This window comes from Archocentrus centrarchus, chromosome 16, assembly GCF_007364275.1.
Source record: "Archocentrus centrarchus isolate MPI-CPG fArcCen1 chromosome 16, fArcCen1, whole genome shotgun sequence".
NCBI lineage: Eukaryota > Metazoa > Chordata > Actinopteri > Cichliformes > Cichlidae > Archocentrus > Archocentrus centrarchus.
Genome location: NC_044361.1, coordinates 1,452,696 through 1,465,468, shown reverse-complemented (window position 1 = coordinate 1,465,468; position 12,773 = coordinate 1,452,696).

The window sequence follows — 12,773 nt, the reverse complement described above, 5'->3', positions numbered from 1 at the left end:
ACCCATGCCAGCAAAAACATATCTATCAGTGTTCTCCACTGGCCAATGCAGACAGACTGTGCCTTTTTCCCTCAGAGGCCAATGCACACTGTTGTCTTCAGATCTTAGCGATTGGCCCCCTCAGCGCTTCCATTTTCTCAGCAGCCCCCAATTATTTCAGCATCTTTTCTGCAAGCCTTCACATTTTTTTAAATTCTCTTTTTTAAAGTAAAAGGTTGTTTTTTTTTCACCTACTTTCTCTCCGTGCAGTGAAAATTGCTCTTTTTTTTTTTTTTTTTTTTTTTGTGCGCCTGCAATCGACGCCCTTGCGGATGACCCCAGGTGTCTGATTCAGAAATGGTAAGTGCCACCAATTTCACCATCAAAGAAATCTGTGTGTTGTTACTCTGTATATCTTTGTATTGTTTTTGTCTGAGAATTTCTTTCCTTTTCTTGATCTTTTACGTCGCAGCGATTGAGCTGTGACTCGTGATCTGTGCCCATCTTTGTCTGTCAGTGTCACACACTTTCTCTCATTGATTTTCAATTGTGCAACTGGTCCGTTCGGTCTCCGCAGCCCCGCGTCTCACATCAAATCGCTGCAGAGACGTCCTCACAAATCAGGTTATTCTCATTCATTCACTGACTAGAGTCCATCAGATGCATTAGAAATACCATTTAAAATACATACAAACACATGCAACTGCCATCCATGTTACACACTGCACACACACACGCACGCAGATCAGGTTTCATTGCATGGACACACACAGACACACACACAGAGGGTCTGTTAGATGGCAGCACTGTTGGCTGATGTGCGATCAAGTTCCAGTAAATACTCACTGCAGTCTCCTCGTTCTTATTTATGTATTTAAATTTACGTGGAATCAGTTTTGTTTTACACACTGAAATTTTACACCGATCGAAGCGGCTTCGATAGTTTGTTTCATTTTTCTTTTGGCAGCGACAGAAAAAAATTCAAGATTAGATCCATTAAATGTTTTTATCAGCTTGAACTAAAGAGGATCATGTCTGTCTTTCTTAATATGCTGCATATGAGTTCATGGCACAGATAGGTGATCATTTAAATATATGGGCTTATGCTTTATTATAGAGCCTATAATGAAAGTGCTGCTCTCATATAACGTGCCGGTTAACTGTCGTGTTTCCGCAGCTGTAGCATGTGCCCGTGCAGCTAAAGCATCAACAAAATGGCAGCGTGCCCACGAGAACGACCGTCTGCCCTCAGACACACACACACACACACACACACAAAAATGCTTTTATTAATGTTCAGTTATTGATGACATTAAAAAAAACACCTTATCTGCATCCTGCAGACTTTGTCGAGTTTGTGGAACAAAGTGCAGCGTTAAATGAATGCAGCTAGTTTATTGGAGTTCAGGGAGGAAAAAAATCCTTTTTTTTTAACTTTCTCATGGATATTTTTTAATTTTTTGCAGCTTCCTTTTGCAGCAGTATTTAACCAAAACTGATGGAAAATAAAGAAAAATCTGGTGGCAACAGATCACGCAGCTTCAGAGTTCCTGTTTGATGTTTCCAAGGGTGCAGCTAATGATCATATTATTGATTAATCTGGAAACAAATGAAAGGAAAGACAGCAGAAGAATATCCAGCTTTCACCAAGCAGTCAAAACCCTTAAATTGTTCGTTATGTGATAAGAAATATTTTTGAAATTTTTGCCTAAAATAAGACTGAAACAGTGCTGCTCTGCTTCAAACTGCAGCATTTCTCAGGACGCTGCAAAGCAAGGCTGCTGCGTTTAATCAGAAACGCTGCTGCTCTAAATGGATCGAATCCATTCGTGTCACCTCAGTAGAGGCCTTACATTCTGCACTCTACACAATATCAATGCATTCACTGGAAACGGTGCCATGCAGCTCACGTTGCTGATTGACAGACCAGCAGTGAGCTCTTTAATGCTGAGGAGAGCTGGTTAGAAGCTGTTTTCTCTCTGTTTCAGCTGGCAGGGTGGTCAGCAGCCACGCTGAGCCTTGGATCAGATAACCCTGACGGTGACCCCGGGCCTTCATCCAGCCTTCAGGCTCGTCCTTCTTCCAGAACATCGCACACCCAAAACACTTAACCCTCCACTAGTTCCATATTTAAAGATGGAGAAACTGCAGGAGTAAAATTGTGCTTAATAATACAAGTTAGAGGCAGAAAGGAATAACATTTTCTATTCACGGCGGCAGAGATGTAAGATGAAGGCTTTGTGAGTCCTGCTTTCAGATGTGAAAAATGGTAGATGAAAGATAATGGTCACACAGAGATAACTGCAGTGATTGAAATAATAACCCACGCAGTTCGTCTTTTTTTTTTCCTTTTTTTTTAAGTGTTTCTTTTACACTGGTTTCAGGCACTTTTCCACGTGGTTTATTGACAGGCTGCCAGCTGAATCATTTAATCTCTATGAGTACAAGGAGAAGGCCACCGAGCACAGCCAGTTCTGCCGCGGCGCTCCGGCCTTCAACTGAGAGTCCCGAGGAAAGTTTGGGTGGAAGGAGGTTTTCTTTAAGGCTGCTTCAGCTCCGGCTCTGCAGGAAGATCTGGATCGTGCGGGAGCTCGGGGAGGCCGCCTGGAGTGTGGCCCGAAGTTTGGCAGCGGCAGATAAAGACTAGAAGAACAGAATGGTCTTAATTGCGTATTTTATTTAGTTGCTTAATCCTGTAATGGTGTAACTGATGCTTTCTGCCTCAGGAATGAAAAAAGCTTTAAGAGAAAGATGCTGCTCAATGGGGGGGTCCACAGCAGCATGGAAGACTAGTGATTTTGTTGTTTTGTTGTTTAAAAGGACAACAAATCATTGTCTCCCTCATTGCTGTGAGACACGAGCTTCAGGATTCAAGCCATGTCTTCATTTTCAGGCACACAGATTTTTCCTTCGAGGCACTAAAATTATAAATGAAGTCCTCCAGTGTCCTCCTCAGAAATCCCACTCGGATGCCTTACTGCTGTGTGCAGCAGACTCACTGGAATACAAAGAGGTCGCGTCGAGCTTCGTCCCCACGGAGAAATGGCTCAAATCAAAGTCCTGCTTTCGTCTCATAACTGGGATACATGCAGAATACCAACACCGTGACTGACCTTTAACAGGGGAACGGTCCTTTTTCTTTGCTGTTGTCGACCGTTAATGAACAATAAAGTTTTAAATGACTTCAGTGCAGAGAGTCCAGGCCCCACATGTGTGGGATTTTTCCTTCTGCTTTGATGATTGCAAAGAAAAAGTGTTTGTGGAGAAAATAACTTTTTAATAAATGTATTAGAAACTCTTTCAATTACAAACTGCCTTAACAGTGTTAGAAGTGATATTGTTGCACATCTTTACAGTGGATTTCTTATTCAGAGGTTTATTGTGAACACGCTTATGAAAAGAGTTTTACTGTGTATTTCAATCTTGGCTGAAACTTTATCGACATGGAAAATAAACACATCTGCTACCTCTTCACACGCTCGTGGGAGTGTTTGTGATCGAACGCTTGTTTCATTTAATTATGGGCCTGAATATTAGTCGGTGCATCCATGGATGATGTCGTGAGTCCGATCCTCGACTCCACAATATTAAACAACCCACTTCAAAATATCAAATGGACTGAATGATGGAAAGCCAAAGGTCAGAGGTCATGTTGACTCTCATTAGTTTCTGCTACAAATTATTTCACTTCCAACTGTATTTAGTTGACCTTTGCCTTTCCATAAATTTAACCCTAATCTACTAATGATATAAATAAAGGATTGTTTTTAAAAATTTGAATATCAAATCGACTCAAACAGACAGCACGATGGAGCCGCAGCATTTTGGGGGGACAAAGGTGAGGAGTAGGAATATTCTGGTATTTCTTTGGGTAAAATGAGCTTCACGAGGCACACAGTTCAGTGTACATCACCTGCTGGAAGTTCTTCACTGTGTCAAACGATTCATGATCACATCCCACCCGAGGTTTGACCCGATCCTGGAGCGCTCCCGGGCCAGAGCCTCGGCCTCTGCCCGCTGTAGACTGGTTCAGTCTGGCCCAGGTCCTCTCACCCAGAGGCTGGACGCCGGCCCAGCTGACCGTGGCTGACTGATTATTTTTTGGGCTCACAAAAAAATTCAAATTCTACACCAGCAAATTACTATAAAAATACAGGAAGTCACAAGGAACAGAAACGCTGACAAAACCTGTAATTTTGTTGTAGATCAAGAAAAAAAACTGACAACAGTATGAAAAATGCTGCTTTTTTATGTGAATATACTTTAATACATTCGAGAGAACAGTAAAATTACAGTGTGATGTAAACTAACAGGATTATACTGTAAACCTATTGTAATTTTGTTTCACTTACATGGTGATTATCATATATGATCACATGCATTCATAATCAGTGGAAACCTTACCATCAGCAACAGTGAGCTGGCAGTGAGACCGCGCTCAAAGCTGGAGAGAGTCCAATACAATGCAAGCAAACTATGAAATCAGATGTTTCTGACAATAAAGCAAAAGAAAAAAGAAGAATAAAAAGTCAGCGTGTTTACTTTACCCAAACAAGCAATACTTTCTTTGTCTGCTGCCATACAAAGAGGAAGAAAAGGAAGAGAAGCAAAGCAGCGGGAGACGTGCCGTTATGCTTGGTGTTCTCAGTTTTTTCTGCCTGGGAGTGAGAGGGTCTTTATAGCTTGGCCTAAAGAACTGATCAGTATCAAATCAATTCCTACAACATTACAAAGAGAGCCCCAAAAATCAGACCGTCCCTGATGAACAAGCACTCGGTAACATTGGGGATAAAAAACTCTCATTTAACAGGAAGACAGAGAGAACAGAACCAGAGACAATAAAAGCACAGAGAGAAGATACACAACAAACAAGGAGAGAGCAGACAAACATTAATGACATGCAGTAGTGCCATTTAAAGCCACAGAGCCTGTGCATTAGTATCCCAGCAGCACTAGCCTATAGCAGCATAACTATGGCAGGGTTCAGGGTCACCTGATCCAGCCCTAAAAGCAGAGACAATCTGCCTCCTCAGTCCAAACTGAGAGCTGGCTCCACAGGAGAGGGCCTGACACATACTGTGAGGTATTTAAGGTATGATGGGGCCTGATCATTCGGGACTTTGTGCGCTTAAAGTTCTTGTTTATAGCCTCACTGCAGTATTTCGCATTAACTGAAGGCTTTTCAGGGAGCTTTTAAAACAACCTGATAATAAAATATAGTAGAATCATCCAGTTTCAAAGTAACTAATGCAGCTTGTCTTTCAGGATCACCCTGAGATAGGATGTTCCTAATTGTAGTGATATTGCACAGATAAAAGAAAGCAGGACTACTTTTTTTTAATGTCCAAGTTTCTGAAAATATCCTGCTCAAAAATTACTCCAAGGTTCATCATAGCAGTACTGGAGGTGATTTTGTGGGCTAAAGAAAACCTTTTAATGAAGTCTGCCAGAAAGCACCAAAGGCAGCAGCAGCCATACATCAGTCAGTCATCTCTCTAACGAGAAGAGTGGGAAATACGAAATCCTTTTCAGTAAGACACATTAAACAGTATATTTATGACAGTATAAAAACATACAGTCTTTTGTGTGTGAATAGGACACCTGAGACAATTTTTTATGTGCTGTACTCAATAAATTTTGATGACTGCAGGGGTTACTTCTCATACTGGTGCCTCAGCAGAAGCCTGGTGAGACCAAGTTACTGTCCTATCAGATGGTGCTGAGAGCGTAGATGAGCTTCTGAGGTGCTTCACTTTTTATCAGTAACAAAGTCAAATATATAATTTTTTCCTGTTGGGTTATTTATCCATCTCAGTTCTCTTGGTGAGAGCCAGTTTTAAAAAAAATATCAGCTTTTCACCATCGTGGAAATAAATGGCACTTGCCTTTCCTTTCTGTGCTCAAACACCATGAAAAACTGAGCAGCAATGTCTTTTTTCCAAAAATCATAATAAATAAATATAGACATACAAACATGTAGAAACTTCTGTGGAGAAAAAAATGAAGCGTCACCAAAAACTGTAATTCTTCAAATGCCCACTTGAGGCTCTAAAAGCAAACTTTTACAGACATGTTTGCAGTCTGGAAAAAAAACTACATTTAGACGTCTACATTTTTTATAACTCACTAGTTTAAATTTTATTAAGGTTTGCAGTTTGTATGATCTGGGTCATGGTGCTTTCACTGACATGTGAATGTCTTTTAATAAGGCACTAATTAGCAGGTGTGTGTGTGTGTGTGTGTGTGTGTGTGTGTGTGTGTGTGTGTGTGTGTGTGTGTGTGTGTGTGTGTGTGTGTGTGTCCACCCACTTGTCTAAATATCATCTCTTCTGCCTTAAAAAATAAAAAACTAACATTGCTTCCAAACATGATGTGCCGTGGCTATGTCCTTCTTTGATATACAGTCTATCTCTGCAGCCCGTCCAAAACCAGGCGACTCTCACCAGAACAGTGAAGATGGATAAGTAGCACTGCCTGCTGGGGGAAAACTACTCCTTTAATGCTTCTGTAACAGCCAAGTCTCTTTTTTTCTCTCCTTCATCGTTGCAGCAGCAGGCAGGGTTGGACACTGTGGTGTGGGTGTAACCAGGTTAATGTGAACATATTCTGCACATTTGACATCGTCCCCTAAATAAATGAGCATGAGCAGCTGTGATTTCGCTGTTTTTCTCATTTTCTACTTTTGGTTTTGGTGTGTTGTTCCTTTATCAAGCTCACCGGTGGCTGTGACCACAGCGCCACCCGCTGGTGGAGGGAGAAAAGCAGCAGCGAGTAACAAACTAAAGAGAAAGAGCGCAGGTTTGTGTTACTGTGTTGATGATGTGAGAGTGATGGCGTCCAGCATCAGCCTGATGTGATGGAGTCTGAAGGAGGATTTGAGGTCAGGGTGGTTAGCTGTCAGTTAGCATGCTGCTCCATTATTAAATCTGCTGCTGAGCTGAGGTGGGACCCAGTTAGTGTGTTTAATGTTCTTTAGCTGTGTCAGCCGACATGTTTAGGCACCGCCGCCGTTTGGACCCGTTAGTAACCCCGGGATCAGATTTAATGCTTGGACTGAGTGGAGATCCTGGCTGATCCTGAACCTTCAGTGCTGGTAACCCACTGAAGGGTTAGTGAGTCTTCCTGACCGGTCCCTCTGCAGGTGAACTGAATCAGGTGTAATTAAACTGGGATATTAGAGAGTTTAAACACCAGCTAAATAATAACTAACAAAGGTTAACTTTAAAGCTGAACTGGACAGGGAGATGGATTTATTTATTTATTTTATTTTTTTTTTTTGGGGGGGGGGTGTCCGTTTTACTTATTTTATTCTGGGATTTGGATGCATACGTCCTGTAAATTGTCTCTATATTTCTGTGTCTTCTGTTTCCCATAAACAAGCCTGCAGGTCAGCACTCACCCTGCTCTGTGGTCTGTATTTTAGGGCTTCCAGTTATAAACTGCTCTTAACCTAAGCGCTGATCCTGTCTGTAAATATCTGCAGTGCTATCTGTAGCATCACTATGGCAACCTGCATATCTGTCTGGTTTGTGCCTCTGAGTGTAACAAAGTAACTACAAAGAAACTCTGGATCTCTAGCATGCAAAAAATGTCTTTGTGAAGTTTACTTGTGTTAAGTCTTCAGTGTTTGCAAGTCTGCTGTGTTGTAGTGCCTTAAATGCTGTGTGTGTGTGTGTGTGTGTGTGTGTGTGTGTGTGTGTGTGTGTGTGTGTGTGTGTGTGTGTGTGTGTGTGTGCGCACGCATGCGCATGCGTGTTTCCTTTCAAAACACATCTGTGCTGTGAGAAATAGCCATGCAGCAGCTTCAGATAGATCAGAGGTATTCAAATAAAATTTAAAGAGGTCCAGTCAGACAAAATTTCATGCGGCCAAGGTCCAGAAGTCCAACTATTTAATGTCATTTTATATATATATATATATAGAATAGAATAGAATGCCTTTATTGTCATTATACAGGATGTACAATGAGATTGGAGGGCCACTCCTGTTCAGTGCCATGTAACAGAAAATCAAACTCTCTAAATGAAAATAAAAATATTATAAAAATATTATAATCTAGTATAATCAATATGATCAAGATATATATATATATATATATATATATATATATATATATATATATATATATATATATATATATATATATATATATGTCACAAAATTAAATAAGTTCTGATTGGATGTCGTCCCCACCAAGCATTTTCATCTTGTTTTCATTCGTTGACGAAAGTGTCTGTTAATTTTGTTATCGTTTTTATCCTTTTAGGTAGTTTTAATTTAGTTATTTTCTCGTTTTCATCATGAAAAAAAGGGTCATTGGCGACAACTATGACGAAAATAGTTCGTCAATAAAATTAACACTGGGCTGATGCCACATTCACGTGTTGCTTTGCATTCACAGCCTCACTAAATGAGTTTAGTGTACCAGAATGATACCAGAATGATACCAGAATACAAAATAAACTGCCTTTATGGAGCTTCCAGCCTCAACACACAGGCCAATGGCTTTAGTGGATCCATGACTGCCCTCTGCCGGTCTTCTGATATAATTTATTACAGAAAACTAAACCCAAGCAAAGATGGTCCTAGTTGTTTAAACTCAAATTCAACAAATTTATCCCATCAAGTTTACATAAACATCTTAAAATATGGGCTGAGATCAAGCAGAATGCTGACGTCACATCTCAGATTGTAATTTTTAGTAGAGCAGCGATTCCCTGCAAAATTAGAAAAGTACAATTACACACAACACAGAGGTAATATTAGACAATCCACACAAGTGTAAGGTAAGAAAGCAAGATTATGCGTGAAAATACATTAATCTCCTGTTTATGGTTCATACAGTGACATTAAAAAAGTAATTGAAGATTAATCTGTGTGCAGTTATGTGACATAATGTTAGAGGAAATCTCAGCATCTCTGTAATAAAAACAGTATGAATTTTTGAAGCTGTGACTCATAAACCACTTCAGATGTACTCAGGCACACTGAAATATGACATGGTTAATAAGTCATCAGATTACAGTTTAGGCCATTTAGTGAGTGGGCCGTGCGTCTGTGGTGGTCAAACCAGAGTCAACAAGAGACTTTCTGCTGCTTCCTGAATCCTGTCCACAGCTGTCTTTAATTCAAAATGTACAAAATCAATGAGGGACCAACACAACATAACTGCTGTAACACCATAACTCAACACATTAACGCCAACGTGAACAGTCCTATGAGTCTTTGGACTAGTGGCCCCTCCCTCTTGGCCGTTACAGTATTTTAGGCTCTTCCTTAATGAGCCTCGGCACAGCCTTTTTCCCATGACACAGTTAGCTCCACAGGGATGACCTTAGACTGCTCTGATCAGATGACTGTCTGGATGATAAGAGGGAAATTCAGCTTCCTTCCCAGGTCTACTCTTATCTCCCACCCTTGTGCCTTCTGCAGGAAGCTGGCTCTGGTTCTCCTCGCAGTAGATGGCTGCCTGGATGAATGGCAGTGTTTGTACTTGTGGCTTTTGCGGTGGTTGTGTCTGTTTCCTGGCCTGCTTCAAGGTGCTTATAAAAGTTGTAGTCTGCAAGTACCTTGTTGTGCCAACATCTAAACCTCCCACTGGGTGAGAGTTGTATAGTCCCCTGCCAAAATCTAGGCTAGTGTATGCCCCCACCACCACCACCAGTTTTGCCAAAGAATGGTGTGTGTGTGTGTGTGTGTGTGTGTGTGTGTGTGTGTGTGTGTGTGTGTGTGTGTGTGTGTGTGTGTGTGTGTGTGTGTGTCTTGTGGAGTGATGAATCCAAGTTTGAACATTTTTGGTTCAAATTATTAATGGTATGTTGACCTGAGGAGAGAGGTCCAACAGTGAGTGTCTACATCTGTAAAACACGGTGGAGGCTGTGTCATACCCTCAGATCCACCAGCTGGAAAGTGTCTGATTGGCAACCCATTCATTATTCAGCACAATAATGATCCCAAATACACAGTCAATGCAGTAAAAGCATGCCTGGATAGAAAAACACACAATGAAACACTATGAGCCATGGATCGACCTCCTCAGAGCCCAGACCTCAGCATTACTGAAGCAGTGTGGGATCATCCTGGCAGACAATGGAACAAAAGGCAAAAACATCCAAAGAAGAGCTTTGAGTGTCCTTCAAGAGGCCTGGAGAACTTGTCTATGTCTAACCTTCAAGCTTGTTAGAATTGTACAATCTCTGTTTCTGTATTTGAACATGTGTCAATAAATCACTGCACTTTTTTTTTTCTCCTAGCAAATTATAAAGAAATGAGGGGTTGCTCTAGAGTTTTGCACAGTGCTCCCAGTTAGCAAAATGACTCCACCACCAACCTGCCCCAGATGTGTCACTGACTCCGTAAAGGACCCACAAAACCAGTCCGGATTGGAGTCCACCTACACAATTTGCCGGATTCGGAATGGATCAGGATTATGGCTCAGGAAAAGTGCAGGACTGGATCCGAAACGGCTCCGGTCATTTCCAAGCTCATCCGGTCCGGATCCGTTTTGGATCCATTTATGTAGCATGTCATCCGGCACAGATCCGTCTTTGATCCGTTCACGTTCCGTTTTGGATCCGTAGCATGTCATCCGGCCCGGAGCCATTTCGTGTTTGTTCATGGATGCGGATTGCTCTCTGTGGCTTGTTGCAACAACAGCTGGTTATAAACTGGTTATAAACTAACATTATGCCAGCTAACTTTAGACTCGAGTGTTCTAAAATCCCACTTTCTCTCTGAGCTTTCTGATCACATTATCACAGTTTATTCTAAGTGTTGCAGGTCAGTGATGACGGATCAATTTTTTCTGTTCTAACTGATCTTCCTCCAAAATCTTCACAGAAAGGGGAGCAGGATGGAGGAAATCTATAGTGCAGAGCAGAGAGGGAGAAAAAACTTCCTCTCAGTATCATATAATACCTACAGTAATACATAAGTAATGTGTTATAATACATACACACAAGTGTGTGTTCCTATTGATGAAATTAGCAAGCACCGTAAGTCCAGGGTGAAATAGCTAAATAAATGAAAAAAGAAGCCAACAATAATCATGCAGGAAAAAATGCAGCGAGATTCTTCATGATTCTGTATCATTATTATTCTTTATTTCCTCAAATAAATGTCCAGAACATAAATGTGCCGACTCAGCAACACCCTAATTAGTGTCTGTCAGACGTGAGAATCACAGTAAAATGTGCTGCCTGATATCTGCCTGCTTTTTTTATATATTTTAAAAAGCTTCATTTACTCAAGCATGAAATACGTTTCTGTTTGTCAGATAGTCAGAAAGACACAAACAGACATGAGCGAGGTAACACAGACTCACTGCCCTCACTACAGGCAGCTCCTCCTTAAGATTAGTTAACACACGAGCATCAACACCTTTAAACCTAATAAAAAAGATGATGACCCCTGTGGCTCACAGCTGACCTGGTATCAAAGCTCCTCCTCCTTTTCCCTTCTGGTTCCTCCATGGTCACATCCACCTGCATGAGCACATGACATCAGAAGAGACGCCACAACAGAGTGTTAGTGCTCCATAGTTAACTCTGTCTCTCTCAGATGCTCCAAGATTTGACTTTGGAGAACAGAAACAGGCTGTGCTAACAGTCAGTCCTGGAGAGGGTCAATGAAATCATTCATGTGCTCAGCCTGGCACAGTGTGACCAACTTGGCGACTTTGTTGTTAGATTTAGTGGCTTTTCAGACCCTCTTAGAGGCTATTTTTCCTAAAGGTAGTGGTGGGCGGATCGATCCAAATATCGATAATATCGATACCAATGTTGATCCCAGTGTAATGAGATAGATACTTTAGCTTCAGTTTCTCTCCTGTATGCAGTGCTGCGGTTTCATCAAAGATGCGAGCTGACTGTTTAAGTGCCGCTCCTGTCACAGCACAGAGCAGGCACACTTTGCTTCTCCACTAACGGCAGTGTTTTGACGTTATGACATGTAACATATTTATGTGGAGAAAAAAAGGAATTTGTCAGCGCTCTCAAACTCCCGGCCACTTCCGGCCCCGCCCCTACTTCTGGCCCACGATTTGTTGTCAAAAATATTTGGCTCTTTAGGAATAACATCTTTGTCTCTCCAAAGATGTTATTCATCTCTCCTACAACCTGGATTGCAACTACATGCAAATGACAAATTATGCAAATTAGGTGATGGCGTCATCTAGCGGCTTCTAGCGTCTTTTAGGACAGCCAATAGCTACTTTCCTTACTGAAGAATTGGCAACAGTGTGTTGCCAATGACACATTGATCACTGATCAGTGAATAAAACATCGGTCACCCAGCATCAGGGTTATTATAGTTAACGAAAACGAACGAAATAACGAAAACTGAAATTGAAAAAACATTGTGGTTAACTGAAATAAATAAAAACTACAATTAAAAGGAAAAAACGATAACTAACTAAAACTGTATTGTGAGTTTAAAAAACTAACTAAAACTAACTGAAATTATTGTGGATTGATCTTTTTACCACTCTCCGAGTTTAAGTTGGGAGCGCCGTCGGGCAGCTGTGTGCGTGCGTGTGCACGAGAAAGCCGCAAAGTCGCTTTCACAGCGTTGCGGCAGCGTGGACCCGCTCTGAACTGTCCACGCTGCCGCAACGCTGTGATTAACCTGTTCAGTTCTTGTGTTTCCGTCTACTTTATCAGTGAGAGAATAACAATCAGGAATAATAATCAAAGCATCAGTATAAGGACTCACAAATGTCAACAAATTCCTGGAGGGAGACTGCTGTCGGAATGGACGTGATGAAATGAAGGAAGTGGAAAAACAGGGACAAATAT